Consider the following 16718-nt stretch of genomic DNA (forward strand, 5'->3'; position numbering starts at 1 on the left):
CATTTGGTCACAAATGAGTTCAAATCTGATCATAGATGGCTGCGATATTAATGTGACAATATTATATTAGTTTTCTGAAAATATGTCACATGTTTGTATGTTACCGATATCTCTGAAACCGAACACCCGATAGAAAAAACCCAACTTAATCCACCTACAGTGAACGCAACCCTTCTTACACTTTTGAATGGTTGTATGTGCCCAGTGCATATATTACAATTTCTATGCATATGACCTTCAATTGAATATAAAATAACTGATATTATCATGCTTTTATCGATTTCAAAATGAAAAAAGGAATATTTCTGGAAATTTAACAATTTTAAAAAAATACAAAAAGACTGCAGATTTGATTTGCCGCCTTAAATGGCAATATTACAGCTTCTGTTTAAGCCCAAAAGAGTTCAAATCGGGTCATTGACGGCTGAGATATTGGTGTGACAATTCTTCATTAGTAGTCTGAAAATATGTCTCATATTCGTATTTCACAGATATCTCTGAAACCGAATTTCCGATAGCAGAAAAAAATTAATGGGTCCAATGACAAAAACATTATTATTATTTAATCAGACTAAGGCCGAAGTGGCCTGTGCGGTATATAAGAGTCTTCTCCATTCGGCTCGGTCCACGGCTACACGTCGCCAACCACGCAGTCTACGGAGGGTCCGCAAGTCGTCTTCCACCTGATCGATCCACCTTGCCCGCTGCGCACCTCGCCTTCTTGTACCCGTCGGATCGTTGTCGAGAACCATTTTCACCGGGTTATTGTCCGACATTCTGGCTACGTGCCCGGCCCACCGCAGTCGTCCGATTTTCGCGGTGTTTTCCCAGCAGCTCTTGCAACTCGTGGTTCATTCGCCTCCTCCACGTACCGTCCGCCATCTGCACCCCACCATAGATGGTACGCAGCACTTTCCTTTCGAAAACTCCGAGTGCGCGTTGGTCCTCCACGAACATCGTCCAGGTCTCGTGTCCGTAGAGGACTACCGGTCTAATGAGCGTTTTGTAGATGGTCAGTTTGGTACGGCGGCGAACTCTATTCGATCGGAGCGTCTTGCGGAGTCCAAATTATGTACGATTTCCAGCCACTATACGTCTCCGAATTTCTCTGCTGGTATCATTTTCGGCAGTCACCAGTGAGCCCAAGTACACAAATTCTTCTACCACCTCGATTTCGTCACCACCGATGCCAACTCGCGGTGGGTGGCTCACATTGTCTTCTCTTGAACCTCTTCCTATCATGTACTTCGTCTTCGACGTGTTGATGACTAGTCCGATCCGCTTGGCTTCCCTCTTCAGTCTGATGTAGGTTTCCTCCATCTTCTCAAAGTTACGTGCCATAATATCTATGTCGTCGGCGAAGCCAAATAGCTGGACGGACTTATTGAAAATTGTACCACTCGTGTTAATCCTTGCTCTTCGTATTACCCCTTCCAAAGCGATGTAGAATAGCAGACACGAAAGACCATCACCTTGCTGTAACCCTCTGCGGGTTTCGAAGGGACTCGAGAATGCCCCTGAAACTCGAACTACGCACATCACCCGATCCATCGTCGCTTTGATCAACCGTGTCAGTTTATCCGGAAAACCGTGTTCGTGCATTAGCTGCCATAGCTGGTTCCGATCGATTGTATCATATGCGGCTTTGAAGTTGATAAATAGATGATGTGTGGGCACGTTGTATTCGCGGCACTTCTGCAGTACTTGGCGAATGACGAACACCTGGTCCGTGGTGGAGCGTTCGCCCATAAAACCCGCCTGGTACTGCCCCACGAACTCCCTTGCAATTGGTGCTAGTCGACGGCATAAAATTTGGGAGAGTACCTTGTAGGCGGCGTTCAGCAATGAGATTGCGCGGTAGTTGCTACAATCCAGCTTATCGCCCTTTTTGTAGATGGGACACACGACACCTTCCATCCACTCCTGCGGCAAAACTTCCTCCTCCCAAATCTTGGTAATGACCCAGTGCAGCGCTCTAGCCAGTGCCTCACCATCGTGTTGGTAGTTGGTCAACCCCAGGGGCTTTGTTGTTCTTCAGCCGGCCAATCTCCTCCTGGATTTCTTGGAGATCCGGAGCCGGTAGAATTATGTCCTGCGCGCGTTCCCCCAGGTCCATCACCATACCGCCATCTTCGTCTGCCACATTGCCATTCAGGTGCTCTTCGTAGTGCTGCCGCCACCTTTGGATCACCTCACGCTCGTTCGTAAGAAGGTTCCCGTTTATGTCCTTACACATATCAGGCTGTGGCACGTGGCCCTTACGTGAACGGTTCAACTTCTCATAGAACTTTCGTGTGTTATTAGCGCGGTACAGTTGCTCCGTCTCTTCACGGTCTCGATCTTCCTGCTGACGCTTTTTCCTCCGGAAAATCGAGTTTTGTCTATTCCGCGCCTGTTTATATCGTGCCTCGTTCGCCCCGTCTTGTAGCCGCCCAATATTAAGCCGCGGCGTCCGACTTCGACGCGTGTTGTACACCGTCGAGAGCTTTGAGCGCAGGCATACTGCAACGAGGTAGTGGTCGGGTCCAATATCAGGCCTGGTAGCGATGAATGTCATTCAAAATAGGGACTTAGTGACCAACGATGATTAAAAAAGTGACCTAATAGTGACTTTCAGTTGCAGGAAAAGTGACCAAATAGTGACTTTTGTATGAAGTTTATAACCAGATAGCGAGCTACAAGTTGCATTAGCATTGCTACGGTGTAATTCGTAGACTAAAAACTATCCTCATGTTTATCCTTAATCCTTATCTAGAACGTTATATTATAGGATACGCCTATTTTCACGGTTACCAGGAAAAGGATGGAACTTTTCAAAACGACTTATCTGCTTTTGAAAACAAAGATTCAAACGACGATTTGACGAATCTGATAACTCTCCCACGCAAACCAACACCATCAACAGGTAGCGGAAACCTTCACCTACCTATTGGTGGTGTTGGTTTGCGTGGGAGAGCTATCAGATTCGTCAAATCATCGTTTGAATCTTTGTTTACAAAAGCAGATAGTCGTTTTGAAAATTTTGTCTTGATTTAGTCACATTACAAAAATGTATACACCCGGCGTCACAGGTAGTGAGGTACAAGTTTAAAATTTAAGCAACGATTTGAAGCAAGTTCTACAGCATTGTGGTAATAATATTTTCTGTGAAATTGTAAAACAATGGTAATGAATGATCCAATGGGGTCGTACGCATATTACATAAGCAATTTTTCGATCCCCCACCCCTCATGTAAATTTTTTTCATACAAATGATTTTAAAATACGATTTTTCCAGCAACAGGTAGATTTTTCCAATAACAAGAGTTAAAAGTAAGTGAAGAAGTTAACAATGTACTACGCGTCTCCATGCATAACCTATACCAGAATGCTGATTTGACGAAGCGAATCTGCCAGCTAAAAGGTGTTTTGCATCACAGGAAGATGTTTACGCTTATCTGTAGCAGGTTTCTATAATACTCAATTATGTACTCTGTACTGGAAGTCTGCAATTCGCATTTTAACAAATTCCATTCGTGAAGAGCAAGACCGCAGTTGACCTGAATCGAAAGTAACCTGACGATTTTCACAATAGACCCCTGGAAATAATTATAAAACATTCGCTGATTTTCATACAAAATGGTCATGCTTGAGGATCAAAGTCTCGATTTCTAGCGATTGAGGAAATTTTTGGCATCCCAGCCTAAAATTACCTTATTTTTTTAATTATGGATTGTTTTTTGAATGGATGTTTATTGAAAAGGCACGTTTGATAAAATATAGTTGCAAACTATAATATTAGAAATCATTATAAAGCCACTCCACTTGTATGGAGCTTAATAAAGAAGAGATGGCTTTACAATTATTTCCAACTAAAACGTTCAGGAAACATGCATACAAAAAATAATCGTAATTTGGGATACCAAAAAAGTCCTCAATCTGATCACTCGAGATTGTGATCCCCAAACAATTCATTTTGTACAAAAATTTACTTTCGATTCGGTTGATAATAAAAGTAGGTACAAATGATTTTTATTTTGAACTTTTTTTTCAATAGGTGGTGCGAAAATAGTGAATTTAGTGACTATTTTCCTAAAAATAGTGACTTTAGTGACTTTTGGATGCAAATAGTAACTTTTTAGTGACTAGACTCAAAATAGTGACCAAGTCACTAAAAAGTGACTCGCTACCAGGCCTGCAATATTTGCACTGCGGTAAGTGCGGACGTTCGTGATGTCGGAGAAGAATTTACCGTCGATTAGAACGTGGTCGATTTGGTTTTCCGTTTCTTGGTTAGGTGATCTCCATGTGGCCTTGTGGATATTTTTGCGGGGAAAGAAGGTGCTTCGGACTACCATTCCGCGGGAGGCTGCGAAATTTATGCATCGTTGGCCGTTGTCATTCGATACGGTGTGCAGACTATCCGGTCCGATGACCGGTCTATACATTTCCTCCCTTCCTACCTGCGCGTTCATGTCACCGATGACGATTTTGACGTCCCGCCGTGGGCATCCATCGTATGTTTGCTCCAGCTGTGCGTAGAACGCTTCTTTCTTGTCGTCGGGTCTCCCTTCGTGTGGGCAGTGCACGTTGATGATGCTATAGTTGAAGAAACGGCCTTTAATCCTCAGCTTGCACATCCTTGCGTTGATTGGCTGCCACCCAATCACGCGTTGGCGCATCTTACCCAGCACTATGAAGCCGGTTCCCAACTCGTTGGTGGTGCCACAGCTTTGGTAGAAGGTAGACGCCCGATGCCCGCTTTTCCACACTTTCTGTCCTGTTCAACAAATCGCCTGCAGCGCCACGACGTCGAAGTGGCGGGTATGTAATTCATCGTCGATCATCCTGTCGCATCCTGCAAAACCTAGCAATTTGCAGTTCCATGTTCCAAGCTTCCAATCGTGATCCTTTATTCGTCGCCTAGGTCTTTGCCGATTATATCGAGTCGCATTATCTCTTATATTGTTCGTATATATTGGTTTTCCAGGCGGCTTATTGGGCCTGCGCAAACCTCCTGTCTCGTCGGAGGGCCGTCGTGTCAGGGCTGTTTAGCGTCCCACCCAACACCAGGACGTGGGCTTGTGCGCTTTGAGCGGCACACGGTCGCTTTGGTGGGGCCTACTTGCGGATACATGCAGCTTTTTATAGAGGTTTAACAGGGCCCACTGTCAAACCCCACCACATCCTAGGCAGGCGCCACAACTCACAGATGGCCTGGGGAGGTATCGTCAATTCCTTGGACATAGTCCCTGCTGCCCCCCCCCCCCGGTCATGAAATTTGGTCAACGCTTTACTGAGAACGAGTACTTCGAAGGAGGTGACTGTCGTCCCGGCGAAAGAGGTCCAAATACTAAGAGAAAAGGTTAACTTGGGAAGGCTAGAGAGTCAACTGCATTTAAAGAATGATGGTTTGAATAATTTTGAGAAAACAGGCAATTTCCGTAATGTAATGTTCAACTATATGGGTTTTTTTTAAATTTGCACAGGGAATGAGACGTCTAGTTCAGTTGGTAGTCAAACTATAACAAACTGTTTATTCTTCTTAAACTCAATACATTGATCACTCAGGCGCAGTTGGAAATGAGAACCCAACCAGTGGGATTTACCTTTCTACCGAGTGGACTTTGCCACTACACGTAAGTTTTAGAGAATCTAGTCATGCCAAGGATTATTGAGTTGAGTTTATATGTCAGACTGGAGAATTTTTGCGTTAAATATCCTGGAGGGTCTATCGAATGTGCGAATATTATGAATTTGTGATTTAGTTTATGACAATAATCTAAATCGGAAGGATCTGAGTCTGCTCTAGCATCTAAAAAAAACAACTGGGATATCAGAAAATGTGATAAATAAATATCTTTTAATCAGCAAAGATCTAAAAATCTGAATATGTAATCAGGAAAACGACTGAAACATTCGAAGATTGAAATAGACAATTTCACTGTTTTCATCCAGTGCTTTTTCATACTGAACAAAAGTCAACGGACAATACCCAGTAGAATTATTATAACCGGCAAGAGCGACTGAGGTAGACGGAATCGAACGGAGAATACTCGCGGAGGAAACGATTAATTAATAAAAGTGTAATAATACTTGAAGGATTTCGGAGCTGTTGTAGAAAGGTGTTACTCGCTTGGTGGTTCGTGTTGAAAGAGGCCGACAGTCGCCGGACCATTTATTAGATCGGTATTGGTCTTGATCGATTGCTATAAACGAGTTTTATAGCAGTACACTGAAAATACCTTTTAGTTATTTTAAGGTACATATCAATCCTTCCCTTTTTCAAGATTTCAGATAGTCTATAAGACTTAGAAGGGAAAATTATTCGCAAATATTTACAGAAAAACATCCCGGATAAAAATTTACAGTAACTTGTATGACATAACCCATTGAAATACAATAGATTGTGTGGCAAACAATACAAACTATTGTATGCTTATTGTAAAATGTTCACGGTTGTAAAAGATCTTTATTGTACGTACGTAATTGAAAACAATAAAATTACAATAGCTTTGCTTGTTAAATAAATAAAAATGTTATACCGATTCTCAAGTATATTTTCATATTGCAGGTCTAGAAATGTTATGCAATACAAATTTGATTTAAAAAAAATGAAAGGGAACAAAAACTTTTACTTATCATTTTACTCGGAGAATGGCTGGATTCATTTGAGCGTGTACAGTTTTGTTTATAATTAGTGAAGAGATGAAAATAATGAAATTACAGTTATTACAGTTTCTGCTTCTGGGCAAGCGGTAGATCACTATGGCTTCTGTCCCGTGGTAAGTATCTAAAGTGTTGAAGCGCGTTAGAGCATCATCACTGGGCGCGAGAATTTTGATCACCCTCACTGTACTGTCATTTTAGATTTGTCACTCTTTTTCGCATCGGTCACTATTTTCGGTTATCATTTTGGTGGCTGCATTCCGTAAGGCCCGATGCCCACGTAGCGTCTTTTCAACGCTGCGTGCACACGGCGTTAAAAGGACGCATGTGTGCATCGGGAACAAGCGGTAACGCAGCGTCGCCGCACCGATGCACACCTGCGTTTTTTCAACGCCACGTGCACGCAGCGATGAAAAAACGCTACGTGGGCATCGGCCCTAACGGTGACGTTCGACGTTTGATAGTTCATCAAATAGTAGCGCTGTTATTTGGTCAATTTGGTCACCTGTCAGTTGCGCTACTGTTTTAACAGCGCGTTTAGTAGCGACCGATAAAGTGTCAAGTAATGATACTGCGCTGACAAACGGTGTATACTCACCACCGGTAATCGTTATCTTATACTACAAAAGTTCAATGTACATAATGAACGCAGTGGTTCATCCCGAACAAAAAATAAATGAAAATTTTATCATCATAATACCTGATGACATGCCTGGTAACATGTACCTTCGTTCCTTTACAGAAATGAAGCTTATGGTAAATAAAATACTGCTGCTTGCAGGTCACTGATTCAAGATCGTTCAGTGGCTACCATTGGCCAATCTCACCAACGGGAAGAATTATGAAGAAAAACGGAAAACCAATAAGAGCTGATGCAGGTATTTTCTTCTTTTCTTCTCGACGTATTTTTTCTAATAAAACTGACATTCTTTTATAATTTACATTTTTCACAGGTTTATATCTATATGTATTGTCTATTCGGAACAAAGTTAGTACGCTTTTCAAACCGATGTTGGATTTTTCTCCAGATACAGACAACCCACTTAACTTTGGAAGTAGTGCGCTGGATTCGTCTAAAGATATGCTAAACAACCGGAAGAAAATAAAATAATTAGTAAAACAATTAATTGTATTGTATTTTTATTGTACTACTGGAGTATAATGTATTCTAAATCCTGTTGTATTTCTATTGTAAAACAATAGAAACAGTAATTAAAAACATTTAAAACACAATGTTTTCTATTGTTTTGTCGCTCGAAATCATCCCATTGAAGAACCGTAAAATCAATTGTTTTGCTCCGAATTTTGTATGGAAAATTTTCGATTTTTTTATTGTAAAGATACATAACAACCCCCCTTTTTAATTGTAAAAGTCCCATTTACCATTCATTTTATCGTGGAAAACCATTATTTCTTATGTGATTTTATTGTCAAAATTCCATTATATTCAATGGTAAAAATTATGTTTTAAATGGTGTTGTAACAATAAAATTTATGATATTTTAATGATATTTTTTATCCGGGTCGATCATTTAAAACTAAAATGATTCAAATTCGCTTAAAATATTCTTTCTTCTTGTTCTTTTCGAATGCCTCGGCAGGCCATCGAGCGCCAAATTCGATTCACTTATTCTTTTTCCGATGCGGTTTGACCGGCGACTGGAACCCCCACAATGCTCACTCCGAGAATCCCCGGAAGAGCTTTTCGCTGACTCATCATCGACACGCGTTCTTCGTTGTGGTAATGGATCGGGATCATCGACATAGGGATCGACATGTACCATCATCGATTGACATCTCCGGACGCGCGCATCGCCAATGGCCTTCATTTGACTTCGGAGTATCGTGGCCGTCATTCTGCCTCCAACTGTAGTCTGTAAAATATTTTTACAAATACGTTTACGAAAATTAGCATACAACCATTTATCCTGAGGGTTACTGTTCCTGTACCATAAGGCATCATCAGCCATCAGGCTGTCCAAAAGATCTTTTCTATGCTTTTTGCCAATATCATCATTAGATCCAGTAATTAATTCATCATTGAGATAATCACAGCTTATTAATGGTACTTTACTGTTATTGTTGTATTTCTTTACATTAATCATATAGATTAACAATTTGAAAGTATAGCCTAAAACCTTCTGAGAAGAAATAAATCCTTCCATCGTCATATCATTTTTAAAATTTATTAAAAATAGTCCAATTAGATCCTCCAGTTTAGCGTATAAGCATTTTGGGTCAAGTAAAAACATTCTAATTACATCTTTAACCATTCGAACTATTCTCTCCGCCTTGCCATTAATAGCAAGATTATACGGATGACTGTTTAAACCCCATATTCCTTGCCTCTCAAAAAAGTAAGGACTTAATAGAGGACCACTACTTGACATTCTGTCTGGAAACCCAAATTTAGCCAAATATGCTAACAGTAGTTTTATCAATTTTTTACATTCCTTTCTATTTTTCATCCATTTAAGGACATAGTTGGAAGAGTACCACGATGGCCGTCAATATGGCACCGGACCTTCCACGGGTCGTTACCACACCTCCCGCACTCTTTTCCCACCAACATTCGAATGCATCGAACAGCATCGAACAAAAGTTTAATATTCAAATTACTAACCTGCTCACAGCATATTTATTTACTTCCCGTAATAATTAACATGTTTCTTCAAAGAATCCTTTGCATTTCGGCTCGAATTATAGAATAAATCAGCAGCTTCGTGCCAATTTAATAGCCGTTCGCGATTTGGTGGGCTTATCACTGCACTTCACTTCCTCTTAAAGGGCATTGAAAAAATCAAGTTTTCACACACTTCTCCGCACATGAGCAGCCCGAAATGTTGATGGAATGCCAATTAAACATCACTTTTTGAAATCAGTCACTTGTTTGAAGCGAAAACTTAATATAAACTGCTATTTTTGATCGAAAAAACCCACTAAAAACTGATCGCGGAGCGAATGTAAACACCGGCAGCGGCAGCAGCAAACTAATTTTTAGGGTGGCTCAAAAATTATTTTGCTCCGCCACGCTCAGTCAAATATGTTTCATATTCTGGGTGTCTTCCGATGGTTTGGGCTGGTTTGAATAGGGGCTTACAGTGCACAGGTCGTTTCAGGTTTGTATGACAGTTGATATGGCGAGGTTGAATTTTACATTATTCTGATTGTGGCGCTTCGTCATTGGGCCCTGGCGAGGGGGCAGACCATGTGATTGGATGAAAAATTCAAGAACTTTGACTCTATAGACAATGCATATTGAATTGTCGTTCCAATAGTTGTGAGTCGATTTTATTCGAGGTTGCCAAATCCTGATAATTAGGCTTCTCGGAAAGCATCAGTGAAACGTTTAATTCAACAAAATAGCCAGAATTGGTCTGTGATATCTATCGCACCAGGCGTAGATACTTGCGCGTTGCGTTGCGTTGCGTTGCGTTGCGTTGTAACGGAGTATTTCGTAGATTGCATACTGATAGCTGTCATGTATATTCTTTATCTTTCTTACCCCAACTGCTTATGGATTACTATTTGGGAATTAATACCAATCCAATTGGAGGTCCAAAATGATAAAGCATGAAAGCTACCATTGCTGGCCACGCCCATCTTCTCCGTTACTAGGGAAGGGAAGGAAATGATGATATGACATCTACTTAAAGAGAGGCCAGCGACTCACCGACGCCCTCATAGATGTCAAGGAGTTGGATGGTTGGGAGGAATATAGTTTAGGAGTATCATCATAAGCAAATGATATGATAAGATTGAATATACGTTGGGAATGACCATGCTAAGAAATTTATGTCACTCCATTGATGATTTTGCTGGGATGGGGCGAAGCTATTAAACTTGCCCTGGCTAATAAGCCTAGGTTTAAGCGCCATTGATCGCTCTCTGAAACGAGAAAGAAAGTTAAATATTTAATTCCCTTCCCCCTTTTTGTTTCTAATTGAAATTGTAAGGGAAATATTGATATCTGTATATGTTTTTGTAATGAGCGAGATTCAAAACATGTAACTAGACACGTAGTGCATCATGAACGTCACATCACCGTGAACATGCGTACTAATGTACAATTAATTTGCTAGTAAGCCAATATTGGTCATGAAGACCATAGAGTTGGGTAAATATTAATGGTGGTATGTTGATAAGTATTGTGGAAGGATTTATTTAGATACATCTTGAAATAATTTTACAATTACCCTGTTTTGTTCAATATCGTATTCTCCGCGCTTTCTTAAAATCTGCACCTAGGATTCCACCCATTGCCTGAAAATCCCAAAAGAATTACCAAAACTTTGGGTATCCCTACGTTATACGAAGCAATGTGTTATAATCTACTTAGGATCACACAAAATTGGAGAGCATGAATTGATTTAGCGAGTGTGTGCCTGCATCCCTAACTGTCATGAGAAATTATTTTGAGTTTCTTGAACAGATTTGTATATTTAAAAAATACATTTGAAATAAAAAGAACCATTTGAGCAAAACAATATTTTCCTACGGGAAAGGTCTATTAAAGGGAACATCACCATCCCGTCCTATGACAAGTAAAAATCAGCTTCATAAAATACAAATTAAATGCAATGATGATATTGATCATATATGTTCACTAGTGCTCAACACACTAAATACATATTTCTTACCATTCACAATATAATCAGAGAATGAATGAGTATGCAGTATTGCACTTCGTTGTGCAAATAATTGCAGAAAAAAACTAATTTTGTTACAAGATATGAGAAATTTTTAACGAGTTTACCTTAATCATAATTAATTAATGACTTACCTATTCAAAGTCACTGCCACTGTGTAAAATAAGCAATACTTTTGTGGTTTTTATATTGTTAGTATTGAAGAAAAATGTTGAAATTGTTATTCAAATACTTTCTACGCAGTTAAAAAAAAACAATTTATCTCGGGTCATTAACACACAAAACGAACCATAGTGCAAGAAAACAATTATACTAATAAAAATTTACTTAATTTTGTTTCACGTAATTATTTGCGATTTTTGTTTTTTCTCGTTCTACATCTATAAAAAAAATGTATGAGCCAAAAAAGGAGCTAACCATTTGTGAAACTTTGCAGAGTGAACTTATCTCCTACAGAGCATCGTTTCAAACTTTCAGTACGTGCGGGTTCCTGGAATACTATTGATGGTTTGCTATGTACAGAACATATTCGCGTGCTCGAGTATGAAATATAATCAATATGCAAAAGAAGATGAATATAAAGTACTCACCGAATGTAGTTTGAACTTACGAATACCATTCCTTATCCACTTTGTATTGCCTGTTACAGGTAGAAGAACGTTTGAATCAGCGTCCAGCGGTTTTCAGCGTAGTGATCTTTCGCAGTGTATTGACGCGCTTTACCCATTGGATGATGATGATTTTCAGCTCTTAATTGTATCGCCAACAACTATCGCAGAATTAGTACTTTGCATTGTCCTTACGTCCTTTAACTTGAACACCGTCCATTTGGTCATCATTTGTTCGCAGCAGCTGGAACTGAATCTTCTTCTAAGCAGCATTATCGATGTCCAGGTAGTACTAGTAATATTGGGGAGGCTTGCCAGTTTCATGAGTTACACATTTTATGAACATAGAGAGTTTAATAAAAATTTAGCTATTTGACACAGCGAAAATTCCACGTCCATTCCTATCGCACCAGGCGTAGATACTTCATACAAAAAGTGTGACATGGAAGTGAGCCAAGGAGTGAGCGGGGTATAAAATTCTTTTTCTTGCGTTACGTAATCAATGGATCTTTACCAAGGTGCGGTTTTCATTCAGCTATGTGGGTTCTCTTTTCGCCAGCGTTTGGAGGAGAGGCACTGTAGTCAGTGTACTGAAAGGTTTAGCTTTCATACGAACTTGAACCGGCTTATTGTGCCCAATCAGTTTTTGTTCAAATTGGCTTTTGGCATACACTCGGAGCATGGGACGGAATCGATTGAGCGTGGTGGAGCTGGGTCGTTTTTTGAACCACCCTACTAATATTATTTGCTTTTTTATAAATATTACACCAATACTATTACAATATATGACAGTTTTTATTGTACCAACACTTTCAAAGCTTTGTTTTGGTACTCAACCCACCTTCACCTTAATTTCCATCCAATTTGAAAAGCCATCAACGTTCAATAAATGAACGTGATGTTTGTAGTAGAAAAATCCTTGGTGTATTCTACCAAAAAGTTTTGTGGAAGGAATCCATTTCGTATTAATCAACTGTTTTGGTTGCTCTGCCATAACAGCAGGAGCATCACAAGCATTAACAATCTTTTCCAAATCAGCAACTGACTGCTCCAATGGGAATCGCAAACAAATATCAGCACTATTATCCCTTATTGCATTGGGAACGTCAAAAGCTTTCCTATAAATAGGTGTGTCAATTTTTAAAACCAATTCGGTTTCATTACCTTTAATAGGAGTCAAAAAATCTTTAATGAAAACATCAGACAATTTAGTCTTGACATAAATCATTAATTCGTTGTTCTTGCGTTCATTTATTCTGTTTCCAGTTACTTGTTTATCAAAAATATTACGCCAGTTGGGAAAGAAAACATTCAACCAGGTTCTCCCAAATAAAGGAATAAAATCATGATCACTATCCAATACTAGAAGTTTCAATTCCGAAAAATAACCGAAGCAATAACTTCTCCAGCAATTTTCAATCGAGAACCGTTTACCACTATTAAAGTAGTAGAACTTTTCTGCAGGGGAACATCGAAATTAGCCAAAAATAGCTTTTTTTCCAATCACGGAAACGTCAGAGCCACTATCAATCTCCATCTGCACATTGATGCCTTGAATAGCTAGTTCTAGTAAACATGGATGACTTTTGTTAATGGAGGAAACATGCATGCACTGTAATTCACCTGGATCCGAATCATCACTCTTGTCTTCCAAACAACTCATCATATTCGACAAATTATCGTCATTTTTCGCACAGGTTTTTTCAAAGTTGATGTTGTTGATCGGACTCCTCTTGAAATGTTCCAGATTCGTGCACCTCCTGCGAACATGTCCTCGAACTCCACAATAGTAGCACACTCGCTGATCAATTGCTGGTTGTTCATCGCTCTTCAGTTCCACCGGGTGATCCACTGCATCCAGATACCTTCTTCGCTGTTCCTGGAGCCGCACTTGTCTAGCCCGTCCGGTCTGCGAACGATGATTCACACGATTGCTGTACCTATTGTAGGGTTTTGTGTTGCGCTCGTCATCCCCTGAAAAATGTCTATAGCCTGCTCGGCACTTCACTGGACCATGCCTTCGATTTGAATCTGTCATACGTTGAAAAAGGTTACCACAACTTCCAAAAATAGAAGCGATTTGTTCAAAAGAATTGTCTTGTGTTAATGTTTTTGCATTAGAAGCAGCTAACTCCCATGTAGATATCATTTTCTCAACTTGAGCTAGATTCAATTTGTCCCCATATTCCGCTAATAACTTTTGTCTCAAGGCGTCATCCGTCAAGCCAATGAGAATTCGATCAAGTATGCGATCCTGTTTATAACGTTTAAAGTTGCAATACTCAGCTTGGAGTTTAAGCGAAAAAAGAAAATCACTGGCTGTTTCACCAGGTTGCTGTACTCGGGACCCAAATTTGAAACGTTGGATTAAGGCTGAATCCATTTTGTCCAGCTTTTGCTTCAGCTTTTCGATCTCAAAAGGTGCTGCATCAAGCAATTGATCATTAAAATACAAGCTCTGAGCTACTTCGAATAGAAAATCACCTCCTAGGAGAAACATTTGATCTTTCCTGTCCGCTTCCGCTACTTTATCAACGCGAAAATGATATCCTAGTCGCTTGAACCAGGACGCAAATGTTTGTCCTTTGCGGTACGGATCAATATTCGGAACTACGTAACACATCGTTTCTTTAATTTTAAAATAAATAAAAATAATTTCAGTTGAGGCAAATATTAAACCCAAAAAATTAAAATCTATATAAATTGCAAAATATCAAAACAAAATGGCTTGCTCCAAAAAAATGATCTAAATTCTCCTATTGTTATACACACTTTTCACAATATAGATTGAAAGTCAAATACATTCATGTAACTTCACCAAAAAAAAGCGAAAAAAAATCACAAAAAAATAAAAATCGTCAAAAAACTATTCAAATTTACACAATGCACATCCGCCAATTATGCGGTAAACGATCTATTGTTCAGTATTAACACATAATGTACCTTTTCATGAACCAAACAATTCACACAATAAAATATCATAAAGCAATTTGAAACAATGATCAATCAATGAAGGAAAAAATAATGACTTACCAATTATGAATGAACTTGTTACCGAAGCGTGGCAACGCTACCAGACACTTCGACGGTTGTACTCCAAAAATGAAAAGGAATTGTCTAGCCAACCGGCTGCTCGTCGCCAATATCGTCGTCGTATTCGTCGTAATCGTTACGGCCAGTCAGCAACAATCCGACACCAATAGATACAAATCCTCACGGATCTCGAGACGGAAACACAGTTGTCTACTGAAAACAGATTTCAATATCCGCCAGCGAAACCGCACAAAATGGCCAAACAGCTGCTAAAATTTTCCTTCACCGTACCGACGGATCTCTAAACCTTCGTTAAATCTCGCATAACATTTGAAAAGGGCCTACAGCCAAAACGTAAACACTGAGAAAATGCCGTTCGAAAAAAATGTATCACAATTTCTATTCCTATTTCCCAGGTTTGTGATATTTTAAGCAGCAAAAACTCCTAAAAGCACATAATCAGCACTATCTATCCATCCATAACCTTAATTGCATCGAAAACATGCAAAAATGTGAAGAAATCGTCAAAATAAAAGTTTAAGTCTATTTTCATTTTTTTCTCCGGAATAGGCCTTCTTGATAAGTCATTCTGCATTTGCTTGTCATTCATAGACCCTTTGTTTATGGCATTTTTCGAAAGTAAACACGGGATAAGGCTTTTCGGGAGGGGAAATTTTCTCTCCGAGGTCGGGCCGAAAACGGTTCGGAGAAAATTCTCGTTATCGGCCCGAAGTTGGAGAAGGCTTATCCCAGACAGAAAACAACGAGTGGCTTGGCCGTTTTTTAGGGTGGACCTACACATATTTTGAAAATAACACGTTGTAGGCCCAATTAAAATTAGTTTTTTTAAGTAATTTAATTGAAGATGCGGAACATTTTTATACTATTAGTAGCTATTAGGGAATGCTATCGAAGGGTGTTAAAATTGAATTTGTTTACTTTTCATTGTAGGCCCTAATCAATTGTTAAGCGAGAAATATAAAGAAAAAGCCTCGTTAATAAAACTTGAAACACTTTTCCTCCCGTAAAATCACTTTTTTTTTACTCCACTGAACACAAAATGGCGTTACGGTACAGCGAACAAAACACACCGTCTCAGCCGCCGAAGCTCGTTATCAAAATCACCAGTTAATAAAATTGGAAAATAAAATCAATTTAATATAAGAAAAATATCTTCCTCAAATTTTTTTTTCGGGTAGTTATTTTGTTTTTCGATCCTCGTTTCGATCACTGCCACAATATGGCTTTTATTGGGCAAAATCGTGCTAACACATTTCTTTTCAACCTTTCTCTTACCTATACCGTTTCTCCGGACAGTCCCCGTCGGGAAAATTCCGATTTCTTTTCACAGGCCTTTCGCTGCCACTACAGCAGAATCCGCACCTCCGCCCGAGGCAATTTTATTCTTTGCTGCTACTGCAGGTATCGCGCCACCGCCGGGGCAAAACTGCTCACTCCAAACGAAGGCAAAGTTGTTCAACACGGGCAAAAGGCACTCGATTTTATGCACGCGCACTTTATCTAAGTTTTCACTTACTTTTTCCTCGTCGCCAAATATTATATACTAATAAGTATTAATCATCCGCGGAGGACAGTAGAATAAGGGTTTTCGGAGAGATGTTGAAATGCGTGTTAACGCTTGGAGGGTTGCGATCAAAAGAGGCCGATAGTCGCCGGACCATTTATTAGATCGGTATTGGTCTTGATCGATTGCTATAAACGAGTTTTATAGCAGTACACTGAAAATACCTTTTAGTTATTTTAAGGTACATATCATGTT

General features: G+C 39.6%; 2 long non-coding RNA genes across 2 annotated transcripts; one reads left to right on the plus strand and one right to left on the minus strand.

Moving 5' to 3' along the window:
* The first annotated feature begins 6689 nt into the window (after positions 1 to 6689).
* Positions 6690 to 7903, plus strand: LOC134212760 (uncharacterized). Its single transcript, XR_009979342.1, has 3 exons — positions 6690 to 6764; positions 7391 to 7526; positions 7602 to 7903. It is a non-coding gene; the product is annotated as an uncharacterized LOC134212760 (long non-coding RNA).
* Positions 7904 to 8055: 152 nt separating this feature from the next.
* LOC134212759 (uncharacterized) lies at positions 8056 to 15240 on the minus strand. The gene is made up of 2 exons (XR_009979341.1): positions 14939 to 15240; positions 8056 to 8522 (listed from the first exon to the last, which is right to left on the minus strand). It is a non-coding gene; the product is annotated as an uncharacterized LOC134212759 (long non-coding RNA).
* Positions 15241 to 16718: the final 1478 nt, after the last annotated feature.

Source organism: Armigeres subalbatus, chromosome 2 (genome assembly GCF_024139115.2).
Source record: "Armigeres subalbatus isolate Guangzhou_Male chromosome 2, GZ_Asu_2, whole genome shotgun sequence".
Classification (NCBI taxonomy): Eukaryota; Metazoa; Arthropoda; class Insecta; order Diptera; family Culicidae; genus Armigeres; species Armigeres subalbatus.